Source organism: Montipora capricornis, chromosome 7 (genome assembly GCF_036669925.1).
Source record: "Montipora capricornis isolate CH-2021 chromosome 7, ASM3666992v2, whole genome shotgun sequence".
NCBI classification, from domain to species: Eukaryota; Metazoa; Cnidaria; class Anthozoa; order Scleractinia; family Acroporidae; genus Montipora; species Montipora capricornis.
The window spans coordinates 41,614,042-41,626,541 of record NC_090889.1 but is presented as its reverse complement, the minus strand read 5'-3'; the positions used below and the strand labels follow the sequence as shown (position 1 = coordinate 41,626,541).

General features: G+C 35.2%; 3 long non-coding RNA genes across 3 annotated transcripts in view; 1 reads left to right on the top strand and 2 right to left on the bottom strand.

The window, feature by feature from the left end:
* Positions 1 to 1,416, bottom strand: part of LOC138057238 (uncharacterized) — a 3,084-nt gene extending 1,668 nt beyond the window's left edge. The window contains exon 1 of the long non-coding RNA XR_011133620.1: positions 1 to 1,416. This exon is cut by the window's left edge and continues 150 nt beyond it. This is a non-coding gene — a long non-coding RNA (uncharacterized lncRNA).
* The window catches only part of LOC138057245 (uncharacterized), a 234,549-nt gene that overhangs the window by 131,977 nt on the left and 90,072 nt on the right, over positions 1 to 12,500 (bottom strand). The window lies entirely within an intron of this gene.
* The window catches only part of LOC138057242 (uncharacterized), a 72,189-nt gene that overhangs the window by 47,548 nt on the left and 12,141 nt on the right, over positions 1 to 12,500 (top strand). The window lies entirely within an intron of this gene.

Below are 12,500 nucleotides of genomic sequence, written 5' to 3'. Positions count from 1 at the left end.
GTCCAAGGTTCCTTATATAGGCAGAAAATGTGACGTTGACCCTCGGAACTCAGTCACTCCTTGATTATCGTGTTTATACCACAAGCGTTTTTACCGCTATCACGCAACGTTTTTACTGACAAGTTGACTATGTCTATGTTTCCAAAGGGATAAGAAAGTAACGACTCAAACTTTCAAAGCCACAAAAACTTTTAAAAATGGAATGATTGCAGATTTTAATGATCTTATTTTGAGATGGATTACGCCACTAATCAAGTTGAGCATGGTTAATCCCCGGCACTAAAATTGAAGCATGTTGAACTTCAAAGATAATGATACTTAAGAAGGGAAACTTCCTTAATTAAGGCCGTTTACACGACAGAAAAATTTGGTTCTGGACCGGTCAAAAAAGCGTTACGGACTCATAACTTTTGTAAAGGAACACTGGAGTTTCTGCAGGGCCATAGGCGCCTATGGCCCTGTGAAAACTCCAGTGTTTCTTTACAAAATTTATGGGTCCGTACCGCTTTTTTGACGAGTCCGGCCCCAAATTTTTCTGTCGTGTAAACGGCCTTTTAGTGCTCATGGGTCCGTAGCTTATTGAATGTCCAGAAAAGTGATCAGATCTGAGGAGCGCCGGAGTGTTTTCGATTTCAGCGTCGGCATGACCTTCACGTCAATCACGACAACTGATAAGAAAAACATCTCATGATGTAGGCAAGAAAAATAATCACAGTACAGTAATTTAACCATCTTATTGCACTTTTTATGATTCATTCACGTGTTGACTTCAACTTTCGTATCGTTGTTCTATCAACACTGATATGTCGATCGATCAAATGTTTTTCCCTGAGCGTTTGGAACTGAGAATTTAACACCAATGCACCCTGCAGTACTGCTCTTAAATTCTATTGAAAGAATGTGTCAGGTATGGGTGCCTAATTGCTATATAATAAGGATAAATTAAGGTCGAAAGAGTATTTTATCCTTTCATTTAAGTGTTCAATCGACGTAACATTTGATTTACTAACACGTTGTATGTAAGTGGCTGACCATTTATAAGCCTCTTTATACTAACGCATTTTAAATTTTCGACTATCGTTTTATGTGTACAATCGAACTATTTTATTTATCTCAAAACACACCAGTAATGACTGATCCAACTAAGGCTTATACCGAAGTCACGATACAATGATGATCTATCGATCCGGTTTTTGGGCTTCAACGTGTTGCAGATCATCTGCAGACGCTGCAGATAATCTGCAGATCTGTTGTTAGTCTGTTTTTCGTCTGCAGTCTTAACATCGCGAAGTGTATTCAAGCTCAGCGTCTGCAGTAGACTGAAAACAGACTCTGCAGACGATAAATTAGTCTGCAGATGATCTGTTTTTGTCAAAACAGATCTGTTGCAGATCTGCTGCAGATCTGCTCGTTTCGTACGGGATATTATCGTACAGCCAAAAAGTTTATTCGCATCAAAAGCAACATTGGTTTTCTACGAGATTGCAAACTAAAGTATAAAACCGATTAGAAACACATATGCCTCAAGAAGTTATTTCCTTATTACATATATATATATATATATATATATATATATATATATATATATATATATATATATATATATATATATAACCGAAAAAGTGGAAAGAAATCCTCATCTACTATAAAGTGCTCAATAGCAGAGCTAGAGCTATGAATAATTATACTCCAAGAGCTAGGTTATTTGAACATTTACTGCAACTCTGAGTTTCATGCTTCTTGCGAAGCAATCATCAGGCAACTGCCAGAAATAACGGTTACAATCACAGAAATTTGAAATACAGAACAACGGATACGTACGTGACGTCTAGACATGTCATTGCATCTTTACATTTTTTAACATGAATTTCCTAACATGTCTACAACACGATGACAGCTCATTTCTTTTGTTTAGACTTGCCATTTCCGGTTTACAAATGATAAAATACTTTTCCCACAGACACAAATTGCATCTCTTAGTTACATTGGAGTAAGAACTAGCTTGTTTTATCTTGCACCATTTGATGTTATACTTAGCGTTCTTGTCTTTAAGACTCCATATGTACTTACTAAGTTCGGTAGCATGTTTGTAACGCTCGTTTCGGAATGAGCTTACATGGTTTCTATAACGCAATTTGAACGCAGTGTCACAGAGTCCAATGTATGTTTCCTTTGTGGTTTCTGTGGTGACCTCGGCCTGATAGATGACGCTTTCCACATTACAGTTACCATCCATGGGACACTCGTTAGGTTTCCTACAATTGCAGCTTTTCTTAGTTAGATTATTAGTGCGTGTGGGTTTACTAATTACGGCTTTGTTATGGTTGGTTATGATTGTTTTAATGTTGCCCATGCAGCTGTAGCTTAATTTGATGGTGTTACGGTTAAAAATTTTGTGAAGTGGGTTAGATTTGGGGAAGTGCTTATCAATTAGTGAAAGGAAGCATTTTCCGACGTTTGTTTCCACGTTCCTGCTATAGGGCGGGTTAAACCATGTAATGTTCCGTTTTCTGTTTCTCGGTGGACGTGGCGGCTGGTTTAATGTGGCATTGAATGACAGGTTATAGCGATATCCGCTTTTGTTGAGAGCTTCCAGGAAGCTACCAGGAAGCTCTCAACAAAAGCGGATATCGCTATAACCTGTCATTCAATGCCACATTAAACCAGCCGCCACGTCCACCGAGAAACAGAAAACGGAACATTACATGGTTTAACCCGCCCTATAGCAGGAACGTGGAAACAAACGTCGGAAAATGCTTCCTTTCACTAATTGATAAGCACTTCCCCAAATCTAACCCACTTCACAAAATTTTTAACCGTAACACCATCAAATTAAGCTACAGCTGCATGGGCAACATTAAAACAATCATAACCAACCATAACAAAGCCGTAATTAGTAAACCCACACGCACTAATAATCTAACTAAGAAAAGCTGCAATTGTAGGAAACCTAACGAGTGTCCCATGGATGGTAACTGTAATGTGGAAAGCGTCATCTATCAGGCCGAGGTCACCACAGAAACCACAAAGGAAACATACATTGGACTCTGTGACACTGCGTTCAAATTGCGTTATAGAAACCATGTAAGCTCATTCCGAAACGAGCGTTACAAACATGCTACCGAACTTAGTAAGTACATATGGAGTCTTAAAGACAAGAACGCTAAGTATAACATCAAATGGTGCAAGATAAAACAAGCTAGTTCTTACTCCAATGTAACTAAGAGATGCAATTTGTGTCTGTGGGAAAAGTATTTTATCATTTGTAAACCGGAAATGGCAAGTCTAAACAAAAGAAATGAGCTGTCATCGTGTTGTAGACATGTTAGGAAATTCATGTTAAAAAATGTAAAGATGCAATGACATGTCTAGACGTCACGTACGTATCCGTTGTTCTGTATTTCAAATTTCTGTGATTGTAACCGTTATTTCTGGCAGTTGCCTGATGATTGCTTCTCAAGAAGCATGAAACTCAGAGTTGCAGTAAATGTTCAAATAACCTAGCTCTTGGAGTACAATTATATATATATATATATATATATATATATATATATATATATATAAAAGTAGACAGTATTAAACACCTGCTGAGTGAGCCCACTCACGACACAGCGTTGTCGAGATGCAAAATCTAGTCTTGTTTTAACTTTTCAACCAAATCATTTATATATATATATATATATATATATATATATATATATATATATATATATATATATATATCTATATCTATATCTATATCTAACTGCAGACAGTACTGTTTCGGCCTTCTGGGCCTCATCAGTGCAGTGCTGATGTCTAGGATGGAGGTTAAGCTATAAAGCCACCCCAGATGTCCCACGCATGTGGTACATCCAAGTCATGCCAGAGTGCTCAAACTAGCGAGCTAGTGAGCAAGCGCAATTGCTAGCGGCAATGACTCATCCTAGTAGAGTGCTCAATTTGAACATGAAAGCAAAAGCTTTGTAATGCCAAAGAGCTATATCTAACTGCAGACAGTACTGTTTCGGCCTTCTGGGCCTCATCAGTACAGTGCTGATGCCTAGGATGGAGGTTAAGCTATAAAGCCACCCAGATGTCCCACGCATGTGGAACATCCAAGCCATGCCAGAGTGCTCAAACTAGCGAGCTAGTGAGCATGCGCAATTGCTAGCGGCAATGACTCATCCTAGTAGAGTGCTCAATTTGAACATGAAAGCAAAAGCTTTGTAATGCCAAAGAGCTATATCTAACTGCAGACAGACTATATATATATGTAATAAGGAAATAACTTATATATATATATTATATATATATATATATATATATATATATAATTTTACTCCAAGAGCTAGGTTATTTGAACATTTACTGCAACTCTGAGTTTCATGCTTCTTGCGAAGCAATCATCAGGCAACTGCCAGAAAAACTGTTTTTCTGGCAGTTGGTTGATGATTGCTTCGCAAGAAGCATGAAACTCAGAGTTGCAGTAAATGTTCAAATAACCTAGCTCTTCGAGTATAATTATTCATAGCTCTAGCTCTGCTATTGAGCACTTTATAGTAGATGAGGATTTCTTTCCACTTTTTCGGTTATATATATATATATATATATATCTTGAGTATAGTTTATCCTTGTGGTAGAATGCTCGATGCGTTTCGCAGAGCGTAGTATACATATATCTGAACTAATAAATAAGACAGACTTTAATGAAGAATATAATTCGCTTACTTAAATATATACAGTGCTTGGTTAATTAGTGAATCTATTGTAAATTGTATAAAGTTGAAAATGAATATTTAAAATTAATTGAGGTGAGTCAGATGATAATGATTATACCACTGATGATGAATTAAGTGATGGTATTGAATCAGATAATAATGATGATTGCTATGATTCAAAATAGGAGGGTGCATTTCATTTTTAAAATCATTATAGATCAGCTTAAACGCACTAAATAGAAAGATACATATATTATGTATAGTAATGGAACAAAAAAGAGATCAAATTATTGGTTAATTATATATCATACTGATTATGAAAGAAAAGAAGCTATAAAGCAACAGAAGACTAAATTTATGGCCAACAAACCGTTGTATTGTAGTATATGTTCAAATAAAAAAATTACACTTTAGCAGGCAAATCACAGCAATTGAGAACAAAAAAACATGTAAAAAATCTTTCTAATGAATAAATATTGTGTACTTCACTCAATTTGTTTGTTTTTTTCATTGTATCATAACATTTTTTATGATATATTGATTTTGTTAAACGCATTATTAAATGACTTAAACAAAAGTTATATATAGTAATATAGAATGAACAAAAACAAGTTACAACTGCTTTCAAAATTATATTTTAAAAAATCACTTGGCTATAATTGGTACGATATTTTAAAATGAAATCAAGACAAAGTGTTATTCAGGATATTAACAAATATGATAATATCTCGATAAAAACGCTCCGGGAATACCAAAATAGATTCAAATACGATAAAGCTCACAAAGAGCATAAAGAGCTTATTAGGCTACAAAAGACTAAAATAGAACAAGTTAATAAAGCTTTCAAGCCCGCCAAAATAAAAAAGACTACCCTTATCAAGCAAAAAACAGCTGGTGGCCTTGACATGAAGGATTTTTCTCTCTTCGACAAAGCGCTTAAGTTAAATTGGGTGAAACGGTTATGCTCTAACTCAAATGCCCCATGGCAGTACATACCTAAATTGCTGCTAGCCGATGTTGGCGGTACAGAACTGTTTAAACGTAATTATGATTATAATCTCCTTCACCTAAACAACCATCTTCCTGCTTTCTACAAACAAATCATCTTCTACTGGCAGGACATCGCAACGGCCACCCCTAAAAATAAAAATGAGGTTCTCTTGGAGCCAATCTGGAATAACCGATTTTTAACTGTGAATAAGAAAATGGTATTCTTTCCTCATTGGTATCAGGCAGGAATAAAACAAATCTCGGATCTTTTTGACTCCTGTGAGGGCCATTTCCTCCCATTTAATTATTTTTGCAGTAAATTCAATGTAAAATGTAGCTTTTTACAATATTATAGTATTCTCTCTTCTATTCCCCAAAATTAAATTGACGATGTTCCAATACAAAATCATTCACCGAATTTTACCAACGAATAGCTTGTTATATAAAATGAAAAAAGTTGCCTCGCCCTTCTGTCCCTTTTGTCCTTCTGAATGTCAGACCCTGTGGCATTTGTTTGTAAACTGCAAGCACGCAAATTCCTTTTGGGATGGATTCCGGGAGTGGTACTCAACCTCTAGTAATACGAAACTGCTTATGTCAGAACTGGAGATTATGTTCGGAATTATTCGCTGTCACAACTACTGTTTGGCCCTCAACCATCTTATTATTTTAGGTAAATATTTCTTGTATGTTAATGCTTTAAATACCATAAAGTACAATTTCGATGATTTTGCCTCACTTGTGCGCGAAAAAATTAATATAGAAAAATATATTGCAGCCAGTTGTAATAAGGAGAAAGAATTTAGGAACAAATGGAAATTTTTTCTGTCCTTATAAAATTACATTGTGTCCTTCTACTTCTCAGCTTCTGTATTTTGATTTTCTTGCTATCTATTTATTTAACAACCTATTAAATCCTAGAAAGCCAATACCCTACATAGTGAAAGTAACAAACAAAATTCTTATTAGAGACTCGAACAATTAAAATGTAAACAATTACGTTGTAAACAGATCAACTATAATTCCATTTGACTAGTGTTATGGTATTGTAATATGTATCGTATGTAGTGCAAGTTAATGTAGTGCAAGTATTGTGTAAGAAGTAAGTACAAGTGTAAATCATGTAACATGTATCGTAAGTAGTACAATAAAAAAAAATAAAAAAATAAATAAAGCTTTAAAAGGCTACACCGAATCATATGAAATCAACATAATAAACAACAAAGATCAATTAATTCAATTAAAAAAACATAAAGGCTGTTGAAACACATATTGAGAGTGTTTTGGCGTCTATGAAAGGACTGAAATGTGTAGAAACATTAAATGTTACATTTGAAAAGCCTGCTTTAAATGACCAATTAATAGTAAAGACAGCATATTTTAACAGTCAAGCTAAAATAATAATTAACCAAACTGAAATCAGCAGCGTTACAATAATCCAATCAATAGATATTAAATAAAGGTAAAGTCGTGCATTTATATAGCGCCTTTATCACAAACGTCTCAAAGGCGCTTTACAATGATCAGTTTACCCCCAGCGGACTGGAAGCATATACAGGCGCAAATTGCAGCCGCTTCTAAGCAGTCCATGCATGCTGGTACTCATTTTACCGACCTCGGAAGGATGGAAAGCTGAGTGAACTTCAGCGGGAAAGAAGGTCGCCAAATATTCCACTCTCGGCAGAACCGGGAATGGAACCCGGGACCCTAGGGTTGGAAGGCAGAGATCTTACCACTGCGCCAACCCCTCCGCCAATAAGGTAGCTAAATGGATATCAGAGTGATCTGAATGGATGATTAAATCTGTTGACAACCATTATCTAAACGTTGTTGTATATCTGGCAATGAAAGGATTATCATACATCAAACTCCCACAGGAGCTAAAAAATAGTGCAAAAGGATTGATAAACCTGCAAAACAAGGATAATGAATGCTTCAGATGGTGCCACAGAAGATTTTCAAATCCACAAAACGAAGATTCACAGAGAAAAAAATCAGACAAAGCATTTATCCAAAAATTTGGATTACAATGGAATTAAATTTCCAGTAACTATTAAACAAATCAACAAATTTGACATTAACATCAATGTATTTAGTTATGAAGAAAAACAAGAAAGAAAAGTACGAAGATCATACGAATTTATTGTTGATTATAGAAAATGAAAAAAAAAAAACTTCTAGGTACTTATCAAATATTTCAATAAATTTATGTATAATCAAACGAAACATAAAGAAAGGAAACATTTTTGTATGTATTGTCTACAGTGTTTTAGTTCTGAAAAAGTATTAACAAATCACAAAGATATATGCCTTCAACTCCATGGTACACAAGCGATTAAAATGCCTGGTTCAACAGTAAAGTTTAACTACCTGTACCGTTTGTGATATATGCTGATTTCGAAGCAATAGTGGAAAAAGTGTATGGATGCCAACCTGATACGTAAATCGTATACGGAAGCAAGCCTACCAAAGGCATGTTGATTGTGGATATGGATACAAACTAGTTTGTTGTTATGATGATAAATACAGAAAACCAGTTCAAATATACAGAGGACCTAATGCTGTATACAAATTTATGGAAAAGATGCTTGAAGAGGTTAAATATTTTAAAAAGGTTACGAAGTACAGATTTAACAAACCATTAAAAACGACAAAAGAAGATGAAATAAACTTCCAAAAAGATGAGTGCCACATTTGTAACAAAAAATATACTGACCAAGAGATTCGAGTAAGAGACCATTGTCATGTTACCGGGCAATACAGGGTTCAGCACACCAAGACCGGCGTTTCTTAAACGAGGGTAAGGGTAAGACCAAGGGTCAGGGTAAGGGTAAGGATACGAATACAGAAAGTATCCTAAAAATGCATAAAAGCTAACCTTAAACTTTTGTTTAGGCCTAATTAGGCCTAAGGTTAGCTTTTATGCATGTTTAGGATACTTTTTGTATTCGTATCCTTACCCTTACCCTAACCCTTGGGCTTACCCCTACCCTCGTTTTAGAAACGCCACACCAAGACTGTAAGCTTAATTTTAAAGTGACTGACAAAATACCAGTGATATTTCATTTTCTTAGAAGATATGATAGTCATTTTATCGTGCAACAGATTGGCCAAATAGCTAAAAATAACACGTACACAAACAAGAAAAGAGAGGAATGGCAAATGAATATTAATGTCATCATCTAACCTTCGTTGACAGCTTTCAATGAGTTTAAATCTCGATAAACTAGACACAAATCTACCTGATGAAGCATTCAAATACAAGTTACAAGAGTTTTAAGATGAGAAACTTAGTTTGATGTCTAAAAAAGGAATATACCCATATGATTTCATGGATTCACTTAAAAAGTTTGATAAAACTGAATTACCAAACAAAGAAGAATTTTACAGCATATTAAGTGATGAGAATATATCAGATGAAGATTATCAACATGCCAAAAATGTACGGGTTACTTTCAACTTAAAATCGATTGGCGAATATCAAGACTTGTATCTCAAATCTGACATCCTGTTGTTGGTTGATGTGTTTGAAAACTTTAGAAAAACCTGTCTGCAATATTACAAGCTAGATCCCTGCCATTATTTTACATCTCCCGGATTAACATGGGATGCTAAGTTATAGATGACTGATATCTAATTAGAGCTAATGACCGACATTCACATGTTCCAATTCATTGAAAAAGGAATGAGAGAAGGAATCAGTTTTGTTTCCAACCGATACAGAAAAGCAAATAATAAGTACATGAAATCACACGATAACGAGGCACCCTCAAAGTATATCATGTATCTTGACGCAAATAATTTATATGGTTGGGCTATGAGTCAATATCTTCCCACTGGTGGTTTTAAATGGATGACAGAAAAACAAATTGACAAGCTAAACCTAGCTAAATACACAATCGACATCACTATAGGATTGATATTGGAAGTTGATCTAGAATACCCAGAAAATATGCATTAGCAGCTAAAAAGATCGCAGGAACCAGAGATATGTTGTCATCATATTGTAAAAAGATACAGTCCAACCTCTATTAAGCGGCCACTTTCCAAAGTCCCGATTTATTTTTCAGTAAACTGCTGTATTTGATACCTCCATTCAACGGCTACCTCTATTAAGCGGCCACGGCCACCTTTTTGCCGTTGCAAGTGCAATACTTATATGGTTTTTAGCCTCCATTAAGCGGCCAGCAAATTATCTTTCCACGCAAAATGGTGACGGATGATATAAGGTGATAACTGATAACAAAAAGAAAACGAGAACTGCAATTTATCTCCACTATAACAAGTCACAAGCCACGTACACGTGCAAAGTTTTCACATCCGGCGCTATACAAATTCAACAAAAGCTAACAATAGATAGAGCTGCCCCACTGATTTGTTACAACCAAAATCTGTACAGGAAAACCTTATTACTACTGGACTGGACATCTACAAAAATTTTGATTTTAAGCATTGAATTGAGAACTCGTCTCCTGGAAAGCAGTTCTTGCATGGAAATTCTAAGCCATAGCCGGACCCTCTGTTTAACGTAACTGACCAACTCCGGCACTTTGCCCAGTTTAATGGGTACCAAGACCTTTCCCTAGCTGTAGGTAAGGCAAATGACGTGGTCTCGTCATTACAACTCTGCATCCCAAAACGGCAAACAGCATTGACAGATTATTTTAAATGAATCATGCGTGGAATATCTGGAGCTAAATTTTTTCACATATTGAATGTTGATGCAAAAAGACCTAAGAAACTTGTCAACGATGTTTTGCATTTTTTCTGTACATTATCAACCCGAAGAAATACAGTACATTTCAAGTACGTGCCCTCTGTGTTAAAGCTAGAACTATGCATGGGCTGGAAATGCACTTGTTGTTTTGTTACAATGCATTTTGGATTTAACTTCATATATGTTCAAATTTTAAACGCATTTTGCTACATGGAGTCAACAAAATCATGTTTACTGCCATTCCTATCCAATTTATATTGTACCTCTATTAAGCGGCCACTTTTCAAAGTCCCGAGGGTGGCTGCTTAATAGAGGTCGGACTATAGCAGATCAATACAAAATATCAACAGGCCTTGTTCACAAACTTAGCCCCACCTTGAAAAACAAATATAAATATGTTCGCCATTACCGAAACCTCCAATACATACTGATCTTGGTTTAAAAATAAATAAAGTCCATCGAGTACTAGACTTTGATTAGTCACAGTGGCTGAAACAATATATGGATTTTCCAAAATGCTTTTGAAAAGACTTTTTCAAACTGATGAATAATTTCGTCTTTGGTAAAACGATGGGAAATATTCGAAAAAGAGCCGACGTCAGACTTGTAACAGATGATAAGAAATTATCAAAATAACATCAAAACCTAGTTATGTGAATAGTAAAATCTTCAACGAAAATCTAGCCCTAAATCGGCCTGCATATGTGGGGATGTGTATCTTAGATCTCAACAAGACTCTAATGTATGATTTTCATTATAATTATATCAAACAAAAGTACAATAATAGAGTAAAATAGACACAGACTCGCTGACTTACGAAATTGAAACTGATGATGTGTATCAAGACTTTTGGAATGATAAAAATAAATTTGACAACAGTGATTACCTTGAAGATAGTTAATTCTATGACAAAAGAAATAAGAAGGTCATTGGTAACTTCAAAGATGAGGCAGCTGCTGTAGTTATAAAAAAAATTATTGGCCTCAGAGTAAAATGTACTCTTACATCAAGGATAATAATCAAAATAGCAAAACAGCAAAAGGTATAAAAGGGTTGTGATAAAAAATACATCAAGCATGAAGACTATAAAAACACCCTGTTTCATAACAAGCAAATGTATCACACAATGAAACGATCAGAAATGATAATCATCAACTTAACAGTTACGAGTTGAATAAAGTATCATTGTCTTGTTTTGATGAGAAACGACATTTATTAGACGATGGAATAAAATCATATGTTTACGGGCATTATAAAACCAACACACTAAAACAACCGACAGAGAAAACACTAATATGACGCCACGACACCGGCGTTCTTAAACGAGTGTAAGGTTAAGACCAAGGGTCAGGGTAAGGGTAAGGATACGAATACAGAAAGTATCCTAAGAATGCAAAAAAGCTAACAAACTTTTGTTTAGGCCTAATTAGGCCTAAGCTTAGCTTTTATGTATGTTTAGGATACTTTTTGTATTCGTATCCTTAACCTTACGCTCACCCTTGGTCTTACCCTTACCCTCGTTTTAGAAACGCCACCACGACACACCTGTGTCGGTCTACATACATGTGCCACAAGCACAGTATATTTCAAGATCCAACTAAATCAACAACTTCCTGTTTCATTTGCTTATGCCAATATTTAAACGCATCTTATTTTTGAATATCTTTACTGACAAACTTTACTTACAAACTTTACAGAGATACAGACGGCAAAGCTGTGCCGGCCTTTAGAAGAAAAACAACTTTGAAAAAACTATACTGACAAACATTACTCATAAAGTTTACCTTTAAAACAATCTTATTAACATGCTAATAAGTCCGATGAATCAGACTGAGGGAAAGTCCCTGTGGAATGACATCACAGACTTCCTGTTTTACTAAGAATGTGAATGCATTTCAACTTTGTTGAAAAACTTTGCTAACAAACTTTACTCGTATTTTTTTTTTCTTTTTTGCTTTGCATGCTGTGGACAGACTTTGCGAAACAGATTTTTAAAAGTTTTTGAAAAACAGTTAGAGTATACAAGGGTGTGATACAGCAAATATAAAACAAAAAAAATGCAAAACATTTTTTGTTAAATGAACAACATATCC